The following is a 17,840-nucleotide window of genomic DNA, read 5'->3' on the forward strand; positions in this document are numbered from 1 at the left end:
GTCAAATTTTCCCAAAATGGATAATGTCATAAATAAACAGGTTTTTCTAAAGAAAGGAAATGCAATAGATCTCGTTCCTCTGGTATCCACAAAGCATATTATCATGATTGGAGGGGGAGGGGTATTATTTAAACTGGAGAAAGAGAACATCAGTTGGAAGAACTGAGGGGAACTGATTGGAGAAGAGGTGGCTGCAAGTTGTACTGAAAATAGTTCTACTGGGATAGACAGAGATCAGTAATCAGGTCCTACATCTACTGCTTTTATTATTAATCCTTTTGTAGGGTCCTATTTTCATTAGCACCCACACTGCAGCAAAGGGAGTATATGCAAGTGAAATTTTCTGATTACACAAAGCTAGGAAAAAATACCAATAGTATCTTATACTGCGAGGAGAGAAAAGGGAAGAAAAGGAGTGAGATGTGATAAGGTGAAATCTGAGAGTGTAGCCTCAAGATGGTACACTTCAGAAAACAAATAATGGAGCAGTGGGTTTAGGCACATGGTTTGGGTGGGTAGCATTGCTTCAGCAGCTGGCTGAAAGAAGAGGTAGAAGTTGGGTACTTAAAAATTTTGGATCACTCTCCTTGATAATGAAAGGTGATCATGAGCCTTAGATAAGTTTTGCCTATATCAAAAAAAAAAAAAAGGTTTGACGAGGGAGAGTGGGAAGGGAAGTGGTGGATTTTTTCATAATTTTCATAGGATGATATTTCTCTGACAGAGTACAGACAGACAGTGCAAAACTTGGGTCACCCATTTTATTTCATCCATGTACTACACAATCATTTCGAACTGGAACAAGCACCAAAAAGGTGCACTGGTAGGAGGAGGAAGGGCTATCTAACATGGCAAATTAAAAGTGTCTTACTTGTTTACACAGACAAAACAAAGGCTGAAAGGAAACATAACTGTTTTCAATAAATATACAAAGAAGGAAAAGAGCTATTTAAAGGATGATGTTGACATAAGAACAAATGGTTATAAAATGGCCATGAATGAACTCCAACAGGAAATTAGGAGGAAGTACCAAAATTATATCCTGGAGCAGCCCTCCAACAGGAGCAGGGGAAGCCAGAAACTTCACTGGTTACAGCATTAAACTTGAGCACTTCATGAAACAAATTGTGTGATGTGCAGTTGACAGCAAAAGCTGGGGTTTGAACTTGATGCAGGAGGCCTTTTAAATCCTATTTCCTATGTTTCCAGAGGAAGCTGATTTAAATCTTCAGCAAGAGATGTCTTAGATGCTGATAACAGTAATTAATACCTTACACTCCAGTAATAGCCTTCCATGTAAAGGCCACAAAAAACATTGAACACACATGGGAATAAAACATCTAAATATCCACCTGCGCTGTTTCTGTTGTTTTGCAGCCAGGAAATTGTGATGCCCTGAGCAACTCTTTTGGATCACTTGGAAAACTCTGTAAAAATGAAGAATAGACCTCACAGATCTCCTAATTTTAAGAATAAACCTGTAGTTTTGAAAATTGTCACCGTGTTTCCAAGGCTTTTTAATTCCAGAAAATGTATGAATTGTATACAATTGCTTGTACAAAGCTATAAGCCATATGCTGTTTAGCTTAAAATGTCAATGAGCGAGTCAGCAACAACAAGAAAATGAAGGTGTTTGTAAATGTTGCATTTAAAAAGCATTTAGAAAAATGAGAGCAGTCCTCCAAAGATGTGCGCATCTTCAAAATCAGAACAATGCAGTATTTCACAGCCATTAAATAACGTGTCACGTAGCTGCAAACAAGAATCATATAGCTTGAAAAAATGTTGTTTTCCTCTTGGGGAGTTGGAACAGAACCAGTTCCGTGTGTGTTAATCCCCACTCTGACTTCCACCGGGAAAGGTGCCAGGGGTGGCGAGGGATAGAGAGCAGTCGTTCCCTGGCTCTGCTCCCTGCCCTGAAGCCCTCCCCTCCCAAACCTGCAGAGCCCCAGCTGTGCTTGCGGGCATTCAAACAGGCACACAGAGGAGACTGAACACACTGATTTGGCTCTTTTCTGAGGACTCAAAATCCTGTGTCTTATCCCTACTCTTTCACTTCCAGCACATAGGAGTAAGTCCTTAAGTCCGTCTGATTTCTTACTTTCACTATGCTGATCACTAAATAGTGAAGTGCTGCGTACAGAGATGCATTCAGAGGAAGAGCTCATTTACACAATTCCCACCTACCCACATGCTCCTGCCTCTTTCACTGTCATGTCAGGTGCCAGGTATGGTCCTGAAACACAGCAGTAGACCACTGCCTTCTGCTGCTTCAAATTCCTCCACTCTGCATGCTCTCCTAGGGCGTTTACAAACCCCAAGCAAAGGTGAGCCACATGGGCTTCAATGTCTGTGTAGAGTCATGTCCTAAGAGAACTGGCTGTGTCCATAAAAATATATAATCCAAGTAAAAGGAAGACACATGTGTAGCTGAGCACAGAATCTGACAGCAGTGGTGTGTAGACCCTGTTAAAAGCAGGTGCTTGAAACTAGACGGAGTGCGTTCTCAGGGTAAACCAGCTCTGGGGATGAAGATTTAATAAATTTGGGATGGCAAGCAGTGTTGTGCTGGGTGCAGGGATGGAAGAGAAAGGTATACACCAAGAATTTGTCAGGCATCTGAAAACACCCATTTCAAGAATGTCAATTATTTTCGAAGTGACACCTCTTTAACTGGGAAGATATGACTGTGTAGAGGACTGATAGTTACACTGCCCCCACCCTTCACATGCTGCTGGTTCTTCTGGGCCATAATCTCTCCAATGGGTAGGACATAGAGCCTTATTTTCCCAAAGCTCCAGACAATGATACCATGATCCTTGTAATAACATACAAACAATAAAAAATAATAAGAATTCCTATATGCAAAAAGTCCAGATTCTGCCCACAAAAATAGATGCTCTGTTTAAGTCAAAGAAAATCGCATGTGTGTAGCTGAGCTCAGAAGCTGGCAAGGAGCCCACTTGTAACTAAGTCATGCATGTGAGGACAGAATAGATCCCATTGTCCCTTGACAGCTTTTTAATTTTTCTTTGTTTTTTTCTAGGACATGAATTACCTAAACTGAAAACCAGAATTTTTATCCAACGTAATGTGTCTCTGCCTGTCAAAGACATATCATATTGGATAAATTTTATTTCTTTTTAGATCAATTACCACTTTAAAGACTGCTCAGAGGAAATAATGTGTGTCAACAATCTCTTCCTATAGACCTACCCAAAGAAAGTTTAATCTGTTGTGGATGATGCCTAGAGCAGTCTCTGATCAAGTTCTGCCATGATTCATTTAGTCCAAAATAAGGGGTAAAGGGTTTCCTCCTTTGAGTTCTCCCACAACTTTTTCAAGGCCATACTTTTCCACTAGGAAAGCGACCCATAGGGACTAGAAGATAGAGTGGAAAAGTGTATTTTCTGACTTTCTTCAGAGTACAATACAGTTTTACTGGTCTTCCCTTGGTTCCTGCCATTACCCCTCATTAAGGGCCTTCTAAAGAGCAAAGCCAAATATAAAAATTATATGGTTTCCAAGCAGACAACCTTTCAAGCCATTTTTCGGCAGAGTTTTGGAACAGTGGTGCCAATTTCTCCCTTTTTACTTACATCATTTTCTACCTGTCTTCCTAGATCTTTGCAAAAACTCATAGAGAAAAAGAGTGACAGGAAGTTTTTTCCCTACTTCACTGGAGAAAGATGATAGCCTGTAAAGGACCTTTAGCCTAAAATCTCTTCTGGCTGCTCTTCCTGACCTGGAACACACTGGGATTACATCTCAGAACACCATTTCTGAAAGTGGTGAAAGATCTGTGCACATTTTTTATTTGAGAATTCACCTTGGTTCCAGATAGGGCTCCTGATATATAAACAGGAGAAGACTAGAAATCTTGAGGAGTGTCCACCTGGCTGAAGCAACCTGGGACCAAACAAACTCAACAGCCAGTCTTCCAGCCCCCATCCCCATTTTCTTCTCTCCCAGCCTCACCATCCATCTGAGACAGCTCCATTCAATGGGTAGAACTGTGCCACAGGAAATAAATCCCAACTTGTGTTAACAGTCCTTTTCTGTCCACTCTCTCACATCCAAAATCCCTATATCAAAGGCAGAGGTGTCTTCATTTTATGTTCCAAATAGCTCAGGTGGAAGACAAAAACTTGATAAAAAGACAAGAAGCTTAACAGAAATCCACAGAAATAGAAAAACTGATGGTGAGCTGATAATGATGACTTAAAGGTACTTTACCTGCATCTAATTATTCTGTGGGGAGAAGGAAGCAACGTAAGAGCAGTTGTTTTCTTATTATTTTCAGCTTCAGCATTCATTAATGCATATTGGAGGGCTCAGATGTAACCATGTTAGTGTTTAGGACATGCATTTCACTGTGAGCTTGTGGGAAGTCTTGAGCTTGGAGACACTGTAATATTTTGTCTTGAAATGGTCTGTGGGTTTTTTGTTGGTTTTTTTTTTTTTCAAGAGCGATAGGATTTAATTAATTTGGTGGTCTCCTGTCTTTTTCAGTCAGAAGTTCCACATAAGCTGTTTGCTGTTTTCCTCTCCTCCTCTCTCTCCTTTTCCCTCACAGAAGATTTTGCTAGGCATGTACATCCATTTCAGAATCTAATCGTAGACAACTTAAATTTTTCCAATGTTACCCACATTAGTTACCCAATTGCAAAATAATAAACATGACAAAATTCAGATTAATAGGGCATCCTGCGCAACTGGGATGGCGGGGAGAGCCCTCTGGAATTCTAAGAGTAATAGGTCTGTGTTTATTTCTCAACCGACGGCATAATGTGACTGATTTACAAGAGTTTAACTCAAGTGTTAATCTGACAGTGACGAAGAGCTTCTCAGTGGCAGAATCACTTACACTATCATATTAGTTGCCTCCTCTATTAAAGCAGTATGGTCGATAATTGGAATGCTTTTATGTCTAGTGGTTCTGACAAGGCTCTCTTTAGGTCACATATGGGCGGTCTGGCTTGCTGCACAGCTGAACGGTGGCAAATGATTTAAACTGAGAAAGTATTGTTCTCCTCGTATTATGGAGCAAGGGCAGTTCAAGGAAAGTAAGGCTCTGCACCGGCTACCTGCTGGTGTGTAGTAAAATAAGATGGACATGATACTGGGTTGGGAGTACAATTAAATCTATTTTGCACCAATGTGTTGGTGGACAGATGAGTTTCCACATGGCAGAGCTTTATGATCTTTAAGGTAGACTGAACTAATAGATTGGTGTGGAGCGCACTGAAGTTACTAAGGATGAGAAAGCAAGCAGCAGTACATTTGAACTACAGGTTTCTCATATGCTCCACGTCATGCTGAGTTTTTATAGCTCCTGGCTTTCAAAAAGCCTGTTTCAAAGAGGTTTGCGCTAGACTGGGCATGCAGTTTTGCTCTGCAGATATTGTCGCTACCGATTTAGTGGAATGCAATTAGGAAGCCTAAATTAAGTGGTAATGGAGAACCAGCTCTTGAAACTGGGGTTTCCACGGCAACCACTGCTTACAATACAGCCTTCAGTTAGTTTTCCCACTTTATCTGCAAAATGCACAATTGAGCTTTAAAACAGCTTTGTGCTGAAAAGCGCACTGTAAACAACTGTTTGCAATGAGAGTTTTACACTGTCTTTAAATACAACAAGCTATCAAATAAAATTTATTTGTCGGCACTAATAAAAAAAAAATTTAAAATTTCACACAGTACAAAAAACATTAAAGGGTCCAGAAACTTATTATTCATTCTGGAAATGGATATATCATAAAAAAATTCAAGATCTTGTGGGTCCTCAGTCTGTCTTTTAAGTCTTATCATTATTCCTCAATTTTAAGACACATAATCCCATATCTCTCAGTAGTGAGAAGAACTGAGCATTTTGGTACAAATACTACATTTATCGCAATAGTAACACTATATGGTTATAAAGCACTTTTTGTCTAATATGAACTAATACATGTGCATTTTCATCAGACTTCCTTTAACATCTAGCAATCTTTTGCAATTTCTTTTTCCTCTTTATAATACAATATTATATCTTCCACAAATGTTCTTATTTTATGGCAAAGTAATGCTATGCCATTTCTGAAATGCTTAACATTCTTGATTGCTTTAGAATCATAGCCCAACTTTTCCATCTTGTCAGAGGCAACCACAGGTGATTAAATATGCACAAAATGCAGGAAAGTGGAAAGGATGATGTTAAGGTCTTAGATGTAAATTATATTGACCAGCCTTTTCATTATAACCCCATCAAAATTAATTTCTAAGCTGAAATTATCAATTTGCAAGCAATCATTCTTCTCTGTTGTACAATTGCAAGTCTTGGATTAGTACTGTCAAGTAATTGGTAAGAGTTGAGACCTTGACAGTTTTTAATTTTTCTTTTTTTTCTTTTTTCCCCTTCTTATATGTCTTTGTTTTATTTAAGATAAAAATCTCAGAGAAGACATTGTCCAAACTTCCCTGAGCTAATTTCACAAGAAATATCACATAATTTTGATTTTCGGTCTATCAGCTGATAAGTACTCTTTCAAGGAAGCATTTTTTGGAAAAAAGAGAAAAAAACACCAGCAAAAAATGCCCAGAGCAAATTAAAACAGACCTAATTTGTGTCTCAGCTGAAGTACAGCAACCCAAGAATCTTGCAGCCTTTCAAGACTGATGCACTTTCTGTGTGTGTGTGTCTGTGTGTCTGTGTGTGTGTGTGTTTGGTTGTATTAGCAACCACACTGGGTCAATGTAAAGAGAGAAAAAGGGTGTGGGGATGAAGGTGGAGGGAAGGGGAGGTGTGGGTGCCTTCTCTCAGGAGCCTGTTGGTCAGAGGACTGCATCCTGACATCCACAGTCATGTATAAATCTGGATTTGATACAGTCTCTGCAGACTTTGAACACGCCAGGCAGGGAAGCTTGCCCTTCACAGTACGGGTGCACTTTCAGATGGGGCTGTGACTATTCTGATCTGCTGGAAAGAGCCTTTTCAACACTAACCAAAAACAGAGTGAGGATAGCAAGGCTGATTGCAAAGTTCACATCTCCTCTGCTGTGTGCCGGTGCTAATGGGAGTTTCTCCTGTGATGGGTAGGTCATAAAACACACAGCTGCAGAGACTGTGCAGGGTGAACAAATCAAAGAACTCAGTAATAAAAATGATGTGTGTGCCAATATTATTTAATATTAACTTGCGAAAACTGTTGAAGAAACACATCTTTGTCATATATCAGAATTGGCTCTAAAGCTGAATCAACGGATTAATAGGGTTATTTGTAATGATATTGTCCTTGTAAAGGCTTTATTATTTAGGAATCAGAGCTGGAAATTGTAATTCCTTTAATGATTTTTCATCACATAAATTAGCCTGCCTCAACTCCTCCGTCTAGAAGGCAAGAGGAGAGGTTGAGCTGGTCCTCTTCCTCATTCTTACGCAAAATCTGCTCATTTGGATGGATCCCAAATTTTAAAGAAACAAGTTCCTGGAAGAAATGCAGAATGCCAGTGCTCTCAAGACTTTCACAGGGCATCTCGTTTCAACACCGACTGCCTGCATTTTATCGGAGTACTAAAGGACACATTGAAATTATTTTGTTCTGGCACTGGCATGTGTTGTGATGTGTATGCATTCAATTGCACTTGACAAATCTTTGGGGCAAACAAAATGGTCTAATGTAAGGAAATATCTTAACATATTCCAAAATGACATTTTTAGACCAAACATGTGTTCGATTGATTTGCCTTCTCCAGAGATCACTTTTGAACGCAGGCCAGCAGCGAGCGGGGGGGCAGGCTCTCGCTGAAGGCCAGGCGGGTCAGCCGTGCTTCCGCTGGTATTTCCTGCGCGGCACAGTCCCGTACCTAACTGTACAAATAGCTCCACATGGCATCCTGAGAGCGTGCCAGGGAATTTTATGATCGCACGCCAAGTATGGTTGTCAGGTTCCACTCCACTGCTGTGTGTGTATGTGTGTGCTCATATGTGTGTGTGGCTGAAGCTAACTTCAGACTGAGTAATTACCATAATCCAAACAGGGCCTTTACCATCTTATTTGCATTCAGCCAGCAGTGCTGTTTTTATCAGCACCACTACTGAATTGTTGCAAAGTTTTAATTATCTTGACAACTCTCCTTTTTTTTTTTTTTTCCCATTCCCTTTTTTTTTCTCTCTCCCCTCTTGGGTTGTGTTTGGATTTCAGCAGTCATCCCCCTATGGCAGCAATCACATTTCTGCAATGAGGAAGTTTTCTCACTTTTTCTTCTAGTATTTATAAGCAGCCGCAAAGGCTGCTTAGAAGGGGGCATAAATGGAGGGAGGTTGTATTTATTAGTTAATGCCTAATATTTTTTTCAGCAAAAGTCACTCCAGATGCCTCTTTTTGAATTGCACTTGAAGCCCTGGTGTAACTTTACACACGTGTGTAAGCTTGCAGAATTGAAAGAAAACCATTTCCTTTGCAGAGAGATACCCCCTTGCATAAATGTTTGCCAAAATAGAGCTTTAGTTGTCATGTTTTCAATATTTCCATAATCTTTTGATTTAGGATTAGTATAAAGTGTATCATGTCAGTTTTATTTGCTCTCTCTCAGACACCGTGCATTTTCAGTATTTGAATGCTGTTAGACAAATTCAACCTTGAAATAAGACACCATCTCCTAGCAGTAAGGGTAATTAAACACTGGAAGAGCTTACCCAGGGAGGAGGTGGACTCACCATAGCTGGGAGTCTTTAAAATGAGATTAGACATCTTTCTGAAAGACATTGTTAATTCCACCTACTTGGGAAAGGTTCCAGTGCATGTATACAGGGGGTCAGAGGAGAAGATTGCCAAAGCCCCTTTTGACTTCTCAGACCATTGGTCTAGAAATCTGAGTTCAGATATGTTTTGGTTCAACATTTAAAGAGAAACTATAACACCTATGTACAAAAATTGTTTTTTGGGAACATTAAGACTAAATAGGTTTTAAAACTTTGTTGTCTACTGCAGACAATAATGCTCTGCCTGCTGGGTTTTGCACTACCTTTTGTTTTGCTTTTATAAATAGCTACAAATCACAAAGTTTAATGCAGAATAAAATACTCCAATATGAGATTGCTATGGAGGAATAGAAGGCTTTAAAGCCTAAAGATTCACCAGCAGAACAAATGCAAAAATGGTTTCTAGTCTGCTGGCATTTCAGGTACAATAGATGTTTTAAAAAGAAGCCAAATTAATGTATTTTTCTAACCACAGAATACTATGGCTGTATTTGGCATCTCATCTCTTACGAAGTTTGTGCATTATCTTGCATATAATAGCGACTAAACAGTGTGGTAGTATTCTGTTCATCTGAAAGATAGACAAATTCTGTTTAACAGTGCTTAGACATTTCTTTTGCTGCATTTTGGCCTCATGAACACCTTATCCTTGTTTTCCCTTTAAAAGGAAAAAAATTAAAGGTAAAAACCAATAGGGATTTCTCTTTAAATCCAGCAATCTATGCATACTACTAAGAATCAATGCTCTGTAAGCTGTCTGGTGTTCTGCAATAAATTCTAGCTTTTATAGACTTTTTCTGGGCCAGGTAGCTGTTAATGCCATAGAAATTGATTATTTGTGGTGTTCTTATCACTGCTTAAAATATCTAATTGCTTTTTCTCCACAGATTTGGATTTGGCTTGCTTGATGCTGGACGATTAATGAAGGAAGCCCTAACTGGACAAATGTTGGTCTCCTGAGACAATGTGTTGTTGATAACAGGTCTGATTTGAGCAAGTCTAGTCAAATTCAATTTTAATAGTATTTAAAGGCACAGACAGGACACATACAGCTGAGCTTTCGGCTGGTTTGTCTGTTTTTTAATGTCTGTTGTGTTACCAAAGCTTATTCCCATTAAGTATAAAACTTTGCAAGGTGGTAAAGACGCATACCTGTCAGCTGCAAAGACACAAATTTAGCCTCAGTACAGCAGATTTTGTTCAAAATTTGCCTTTCTTCTTTCATACTTATGAAGACTGGAATATATAATTCATCGCTACATGACTGTTCCAGTGGAGGAATTATTGCACTCTGATTATTTTGAACCCTAAAAATTATTGATTGAAGTAAAGAGACAAGAAGGTATTGCAATCAGTTCTCAATCTAGTGAGGGCAACCTACTTAAAGGCAGCTAATCCTTAGCCTAAAAGCTGTATGCAGTTGCTACCGCTCCTACAGGACTTTTCACATCTCTGTGCCTGTGTCATTTATGTGAAGTTAAGTACAAAACGTTTTCCACTGCACTACCAAAATCAAGATAACCACCAAACATCAAGGCACTATCTTATTGGATTGCTGCATTGACTGTGAAATTCAGCTCACAGCTCAATCACAGCTCCAGCTGAGGAGGAAAAAGGTCTCACATGCCACCAGAATTCTGGACTTCAGGATGTCTCCCTTCTCATAAAGTGGAAGCAATGACATCTCAAGTCAGTAGGGTCTAGAGTACTTTCCTCCTTCCAAGACTTCCCATTTCTAGGGAGAGGTAAAACCAGGGGGAAGTGCCTCTGCACATCTTGCACCTCTTCTAACCACAGTGCTAGCCTCTCTTTCTTTGTCCCCAAAGAAGGTTACTGAAACAGAGCCTAATGGCCAGCTCCCTGCAGGCCTAGCTATGGCACTGCACATTGTTTTAAGCAGCACTTTGAAGAAGTGACTGTGTTTTCTAGTGTGGTCTTTGTTGTCTTTTGTATTCTCCAGAGGTAAAGGTGGAAATCCCAGAGGGGGAAGAAAAACAGATGGCCATGCAAAGTCACGAACACAAGGTCCTTACTCCAGTTCCAGCAATTATCTGTAATCATAACCCTTTTCAGCAAAGTGGCCCCTAGCCAGTTTGGGACCTAGAGTCCTCTCCTCTGGCTGATGTTAACGATATTTGATTCAAATAAATCAATAACCCTGTTGGTATCTCTTGCAGCATTATCATAGTTGCAGCAGTGATGCTGTAAACTGATGTTTTACCTAACAGCCTAAGCATGAGGTTACCCCAGGTCTGTCTCAATTCTCAGAGCAGCCAGACTTGTCACTGCCACCTTGCAGAGACCTCCCCCCTTAGACACAATGCTCTGAATCAGGGTGTTTCCTCTCTGCATGCCATTCTTTAGGAAAAAATTTAAGATTTATTAGTCTGGAGAAAACAAGAGACAGACCGTAATTTACTTTTTCTCCTGCTGTGCAGGTGCAGAGCAGTTGCCTGCAATGAGCTCATCCCACGGTGTCTTTTTGTTTATCAGTTTCAGCCAGATTAATGTTAAGATGGACTGTGTACAAACAGCTGGTTTTGTGCACCTATGGATCAATGACTTCTGCATGTTTTCCAAGCATTTTTGTAAAAAAGGTGGGAATGAAGAAGAAATGTGTATTCCTGTGAGGTGCTTACTTCCCAAAGATGTTTCTCTGTTCAATCCCGCTGTAATTCTCCAGCAAAGCAATGCAGAGTTACACCCCTGAGGGACAGGAGCACTCTCCCTTTTCTCTTGATCAATGTTATATGTAAAAGGCATAGCAAGGAAGCCTGTTTCTCAATATTGTACCTACCTGAGGCTCCTGAAGGTGTGATTAATTGGGAGTAATTAATTAAGCCATGAGTCATGACCTCCTTGTTTTTTCTGTCACATTACTTATGAAAAAGAGGGCAGTCAGAGTAGTTAAATGGTATGAGATAGTAAATTTAGAGGAAACAAAAAGAAATTAGTTGTGTTGCATGTGGTCAACCTGTGGGATTTCCTACTACAGGTGACCATCTGATTAATAGGGTTCCTTGATTGAAAAGAATAGTTGTTAATGCTATTACCATAACAGATGGAACCATCATTGTATTTCTGGGACTTCTGGGTGTACTGGGAAGGCAGAAGTGAGTCCTGCTTGGCTAATAAAGTAAGAGCAAATGCACCATGTGCTGGGAAGTCAGGCAGGAGTGCTGTTCTCCATGGGCAACAGCACTGCACTATTAGCTTGATCTATGACTTGCCATTTCATGGTTTGGTTGGCTGTTTATTTGTCTGTCTTTTTAATTCCTCTGGAAAATACTGTACTGGCTCCTTCTGTTGACTGAATGACCAGGCTTGGGCAGAAGACATAGCATTCTTCTTCTCTGACCTTTATATCAAAATTGATTAACAATAATTCTTTTGCAGAAAAGGATTGACAATAAGATGTGGATGTTCATCTTTAATGAACTCTAGTCGCCAAGTGGAAGCCAGCTAAGTTTGATGATGCAATTGAATACCTTCTCAGCAGCAGCTGAATATTTGCTCCTCAAAACAGTAAGGTAATGCTGCATTCATAGACAATAGGAAGAACCACCTGTTGCTGTACTTGGATTTTTTTTTTTGTCTGTCATATAATTTCTTGGGACCTTTCTCATTACTGGTAATAGCAGGATTTGCTGGCTAGTATTTATGCAGTCAGAAATGGTAATCAGCAAGAATAAAATTAATAAATAAGAATTAGAGTGTGTGTAATCCTGTAAAATATTGAGAAATTTATGTTTATGTATTTTAATCTATGTAAAGTAAGAAGTCCACTCATAACTTAATTGGTTTTGTTTGTTATCATGTTTGGCATTTTAGAGAAGAGTTCGCTAGAAGGATTCTGTTTTATATTGTTCTCACTTTCTAATATAAGACTCTTATTTAAAAGACTCTTTGTTTTCAATTATGAAAATACTTTCCTGATCTCATTAGCCAAAAAAGATGAAGTGCTGTTTTTCCTTTTTATTTGTGACAATACAAATTAAACACACCTATGGCAAACCAATTACTGTGTTTATTCTTTTTATACAGAGCAAGCCTGTTAACTGCAAATGTGAAGAGATGAAGCAAGCAAAACAGAAAAAGTGTGAAGAGCTTTGCTGCCACATCATCCCTGTATCAGATAGTTTTGGGATCAATGAACAGGTATGTAAAAGAGACTGTTATTCTACAGAGAAGGGCTATTCCAGAGAAATGAAGGGGGAAAAATTAAAAGGCAGTACATTGTCACTATATGATGACAACATTAGAGAAAGAACTTCATTTGTCTTCTTTTAATTTTGGATCCTTACAGTGGAAGAGTACTTCAGAGAGATCTTGATAATAATATCTTTTATCAAGTGTTGCCACAGTACCATTATTTTTGTTTTCTTGCTGGAGTTACTCATGTAAGACGAACCACTCTGCTGTATAAAGTAAAAGTTCACATTTCGTCCTTCATTTTTGCACTTTACATTATAAGACATTTTGTTTACTATAGAGGTAATAGATATCATCACCTTTGGTTAACCATGAAAATGTTGATTTTCAAATTACTAGAAGTTTTAATTATTCCAATTATAACTTAATACTGCTGCAATGACATTTCACATGCAGAAGTTATATCAGTGAAAATCACTTAGGATAACAGGTAGAAATTAAAATGTTTTCTCTGAATATTCACAGTACACTGGAAATTGGGAGGTCAGGATTTCTCACAGATAAGACCATTCATTGCTGTGTTTCCATCCAAGGAGTTACACACTACATTCCCTTCCTCCCTTATACACCAAAGCAAGAGAAACATTTCCCTCACTAGCAGGGATTCAGTGGTCTTCTTTGTCAGGCACTAGTTTTGGTGGTTTTGGCGCTGTACAATGCAGAAAATATGGGAGATGTCTGGATTGTCAGCCTCAAGTGGTTACTTTAAATGCCAGAGGTGAAGGAATTCTGGAAGGAGCTGAAAAAATACAAGTAGATTAATTTGCACTTCACAGAAGTTTCTGTTAGAATAGAGACAGAAAGGGACTGAATGAGGCAGGAAGGGAAGAGAACATAGAGGCGAAGTAATGGCAAAAATTAAACATTAAATATTTCCTTTAACTGCACTCAGAGATGGGGATTATATTTGACCAAACAACGAAATCCTCCACCACAAGTCAGAGCTGAGGCTAACTCCACTTTTTCTTTTCAATACTTTCAACAGAAAGGACCCAGTCAGTTATTCTCTCTTCTCTATGTGTGCTACATAGTGTACTAGCAACACTAATCGACCAAGCAGATGGTTTTGTGGCATTGTATGAGTGGTATAATATTTTACTGTAAATATAAATAGGATACTCACTTACCTTGTTCAAGTTCCCAATGTACTTCATAATAAACTAAGTAATTTTAACAGAAAAATGCTGACCAACCCTAGCCTAACATCATTCACAAAATGAGCTGAATAGTGACATAAATCCCACCCATTTACAAAAAAGTGGTATTACATTGACTTTTACAATTTGAAGGATAAACAGATATGTGAAAGATGGAGTAATAAAAACCATGTAGTCCCTGCTCCTCAAAGGTCTCACCAGAACCCACAAAGGTAATATACCTACTCTTTTTGATTTTAATAAACTTTGTATAAGTCAAAAATCATTGAAAATTAGTAACAGGAAAAAGAATTACTCTGTTTATATTTGTTGGGCTATATCCATAATAAACTTATAAAAAAAAGAAAACAGTAGAAAACATTAAAACAGACCCAAATATTAAATTAATTCTAGACTTCAATGTTACCTCATTTTCTGGTCCAACATAAGTGTGTGATGACTTTTCCAAAGCCTTTATTGAAAACATTTCCGACCTTGGAACTGTGCATCTTGCTCTCCTCTTGCAGCTGTTCCTTCTAGGGACATGAATCCTTGGACAAGCAGTTACCAATATCAGAGGGTAGTCTGGAATGTACCACCACCTGGGACACCCAAGGATTACAGATTGCTCTCATGGGAGCTGCTGGGTGAGGGGTGGTGGTGGTGGGTCAGGAAAGCATCCAGCTAAAGCAGAGTGCCCAGGAGTGCCCCAGGGCACAGAAGCAAGGCCAAACATCATTCTGCCAGACACAGACGTCTGAGCTAACCTGGATTTTCAGGTAGAGCAGGTAGATTTTACTCTTTCAGTGGATTTTTATCTGACAATAAAATAAAGCAAGCAAAAGAAGTATAAAATTAGATCCTCATTCTGCATATCATAAAAGGAGAACTGAGGAAAAGACAGCTAGAGTGATTTTCTGGAGCAAGTTGAGCCCTAGGTCGAATTGGATCTCCTGCCTTGTTCGGAGGCTGCCCTTTCCTGACTGTGATGTGGAAGAAGCACAGCCATTAGCAGGCACCTGCAAAAATGCTCCACCTGTTTTTGCTCAAAGTGACAAAGCCCAGAGGACGATGTCTGTGTTCCCTGCAGGTCTGTAGGGAGCATGATGTAGCTGATGCAATTCCCAACTCCAGCACACCTGCAAGGTCTCATTGATCTGCTGTTCAGTGCTCTGAAAACTCAGAAATCTATTATCAGTGTGAGCATGTGCTTATTGATCAGGTTACCTGCCTCTGCTCCCTGTGTGTGCCTAATTCTACCAGCATACACACACACACAGACACACGTAAATATTCACACGTGTGTGCATAGATACAGGCACACACACATGGGTTAGGGGCATGTGTGTATGAAAAAGGCTTTACCTTTTCTCTTTTTTTTAGCTTTACAAAACTGCACATAAATAAAAAGAATGGACCTTCCCTGTGAAACGTGAGCACAGAAACGCTCACAAGTGGCCAAGAGCTGCTAAATAATTAATCAATAGAGCAGTGTGGCAGTTTGAAATGTAAATGTGATGGATGAATGTGTGATGCTTGTCATCAAGCAGAAAATGATGTGACTGGAATGGATAACCCACAGTACCTGCTAACTGGCAAGAGCTTGGACACAAAGATAAAGTAAAGCCATCAGAAAGCAGACCTGGCAACCCCTAATTCTTGCCTTTGACCCACAATTCACTTTCATGTCTCTGTCCCAGAAGAGATGTTTAAAAAAATGATGAAGAGAGATCTTGGGGTGGGAAAGGGGTGAGAAAAAAACCATCTGAAGAAATGCTACCTGACAAGGCTGCAGGCTACGTTCTTGAGAACACCTTTCTTTTCTTTATGTTCTCCTTCTCCCGTTAAATAAAAATGCGGCTCCTTTTTTCCCTTCCCTTTCTTCCGAAACTCTCCCGAGCCGTTCCTGCAAGTGGTTCTGTGACTCGGGAGCTGACAACAGCCGCATGCAAAGGAACAAAGAATGAGAGTGACAATTCAGAGTGCACGCAGGTGAGAAAGACACCTTTTACTTATCAAACTAGGCTGCAAAAAAATGCTCTTTTTACTCAGCGAGCTAGAAATAGCGGTGATCTAACAAGGCACTGATCCAAATTCTTTATTTATGCTGAGATGTAATGCTAACAGGATTTTTAGGTTGACTAGTAGTCTGTGGCCCCTCCGTTCAAGTAAGGAAGCATTCCTATGATTTGGAAAGAGGAAAATCCATATAATTACCGTATATTATGTGACAGGAAAATGTATGCTGTGATGGTAAAGGGTGACAGAAAATGTCCATCAAAAAATTTGTTCTCAGAGTCTTCCTATGCCAGTCATTGCATTCTCTCTGTGGAGAAACACGACGTGATAGAACTCAATTGGTCCAAATTTGAGAGAAATTAACTTTTGTAAAAAATGGGATTTTTCTGATCCTTTTTTTCCCCTATAAAATTGTAATCCTGCAAGTAGAATTTAAAAGTTTGATGCCTCCTTCTCCCTGGAAAAGAGAAACCTCTTTCTCAGTAAGTACCATTTAGCAGGTTGGAGATTTTTTTTCTCTTTTGTTATCAAAAGCACACTCTTTACTGAAGGTGAAAAATACCACAGTTTCACATTAAATTTTCAAATTCCCCAAAATATACATTAGCAGTTAACACCCACTAAAAGTGAAAGCTAAATATAGATATATAATAATAGTGCTTTTGCATGCAAAACAGATGTTCTACCATTTCTAAGTCATAAAATATAAATACAAGTATTCTCTTAAAATCTTTTTGTGCTTTTAGGACCTCTACAGATGTGAAGCAGCTTGCAGAAGCAGTAGATCTCCAGGTGAACTGGCCAGCGTTTCCATATTTCCTCAAATGATTTTTTTTACCTTTTTTTTGTTGGGATCAGGTTTTTAATCTTTATGATACCTTTATAAAGAGTCATCAAGAAAACACTTAAGTATTTCTACACAAAAAAATAACAACAAAAGAAAAACCAAACCAAAAAAAAAAAACAGGTGCCAAAATTAATTTTGGAAGTCAAGAATTGGAGCTTACATTAAAATAGAACCCTAATTTGTCCAGCTCCATAATAAATAACGCACATTTTGTCTGGGACAGGTTGCTGATGTAAATCCATTGAAGGGAAATCCCTTCTGTAAGCTGGCTACCTGGATAAGCTTTGAGCAAAGTGCCAACTATCTGTGTATACAGGGAATCACCATGGTCCAAATAAATATTTTCTCTTTAGCATGGCAAAAATGTGGTCTGATTGGTAATTCAGCTTGAATTTCATTTTTGGGGCATTTTAAGTCGTGTTTTAAAACTTGCTGTTTTGGTGTTTTCATCTAGCTCATGTCAGAGCCACTTAGCTGTATGTATTTACTTACACAGCAGTGTATTCATAATAATTTTTAGTGGTTTTTGACAGATTCACAAATGCAATATCATCATAAGCAGGAATCAGACCTGAGAATTTGAAAAAATATGAGTACACTAGTCTGTGGGACGGAGGAATGATCCCACACTTTACATCTGTTGTGTTTTTGATGGGATATGTTTGTAGATTTTGCAGGGTTAAAAAGGAATTTGGTCTAATGGCTCACAAAGATTGATGCTGAGTATAAGCAATTGCCATATTGCAGTAATGTAGCAATATTTATCACTAGTAGGTCTTCCATTCCCTCATAAACTGCTGTAGAAGTGGAAAAGAGACATTTTAGCACTCGGTTGTCACTAAACTCACAGAAGTCCATTTCTGTACCTCTAGTCTGTCTCAGA

The 17,840-nt window shown here is 39.0% G+C and overlaps 1 long non-coding RNA gene across 1 annotated transcript in view; it reads left to right on the forward strand.

Annotated features, from left to right (window-relative positions):
- LOC134414768 (uncharacterized) overlaps positions 1 to 17,315 on the forward strand; it is a 152,735-nt gene extending 135,420 nt beyond the window's left edge. The window contains exons 3-6 of the long non-coding RNA XR_010026826.1: positions 9,631 to 9,725; positions 12,140 to 12,273; positions 12,788 to 16,083; positions 16,857 to 17,315. This is a non-coding gene — a long non-coding RNA (uncharacterized LOC134414768). The remainder of the gene's footprint in view (positions 1 to 9,630; positions 9,726 to 12,139; positions 12,274 to 12,787; positions 16,084 to 16,856) is intronic.
- The last annotated feature ends 525 nt before the right edge of the window (positions 17,316 to 17,840 follow it).

This window comes from Melospiza melodia, chromosome 2 (genome assembly GCF_035770615.1).
Source record: "Melospiza melodia melodia isolate bMelMel2 chromosome 2, bMelMel2.pri, whole genome shotgun sequence".
Lineage (NCBI taxonomy): Eukaryota > Metazoa > Chordata > Aves > Passeriformes > Passerellidae > Melospiza > Melospiza melodia.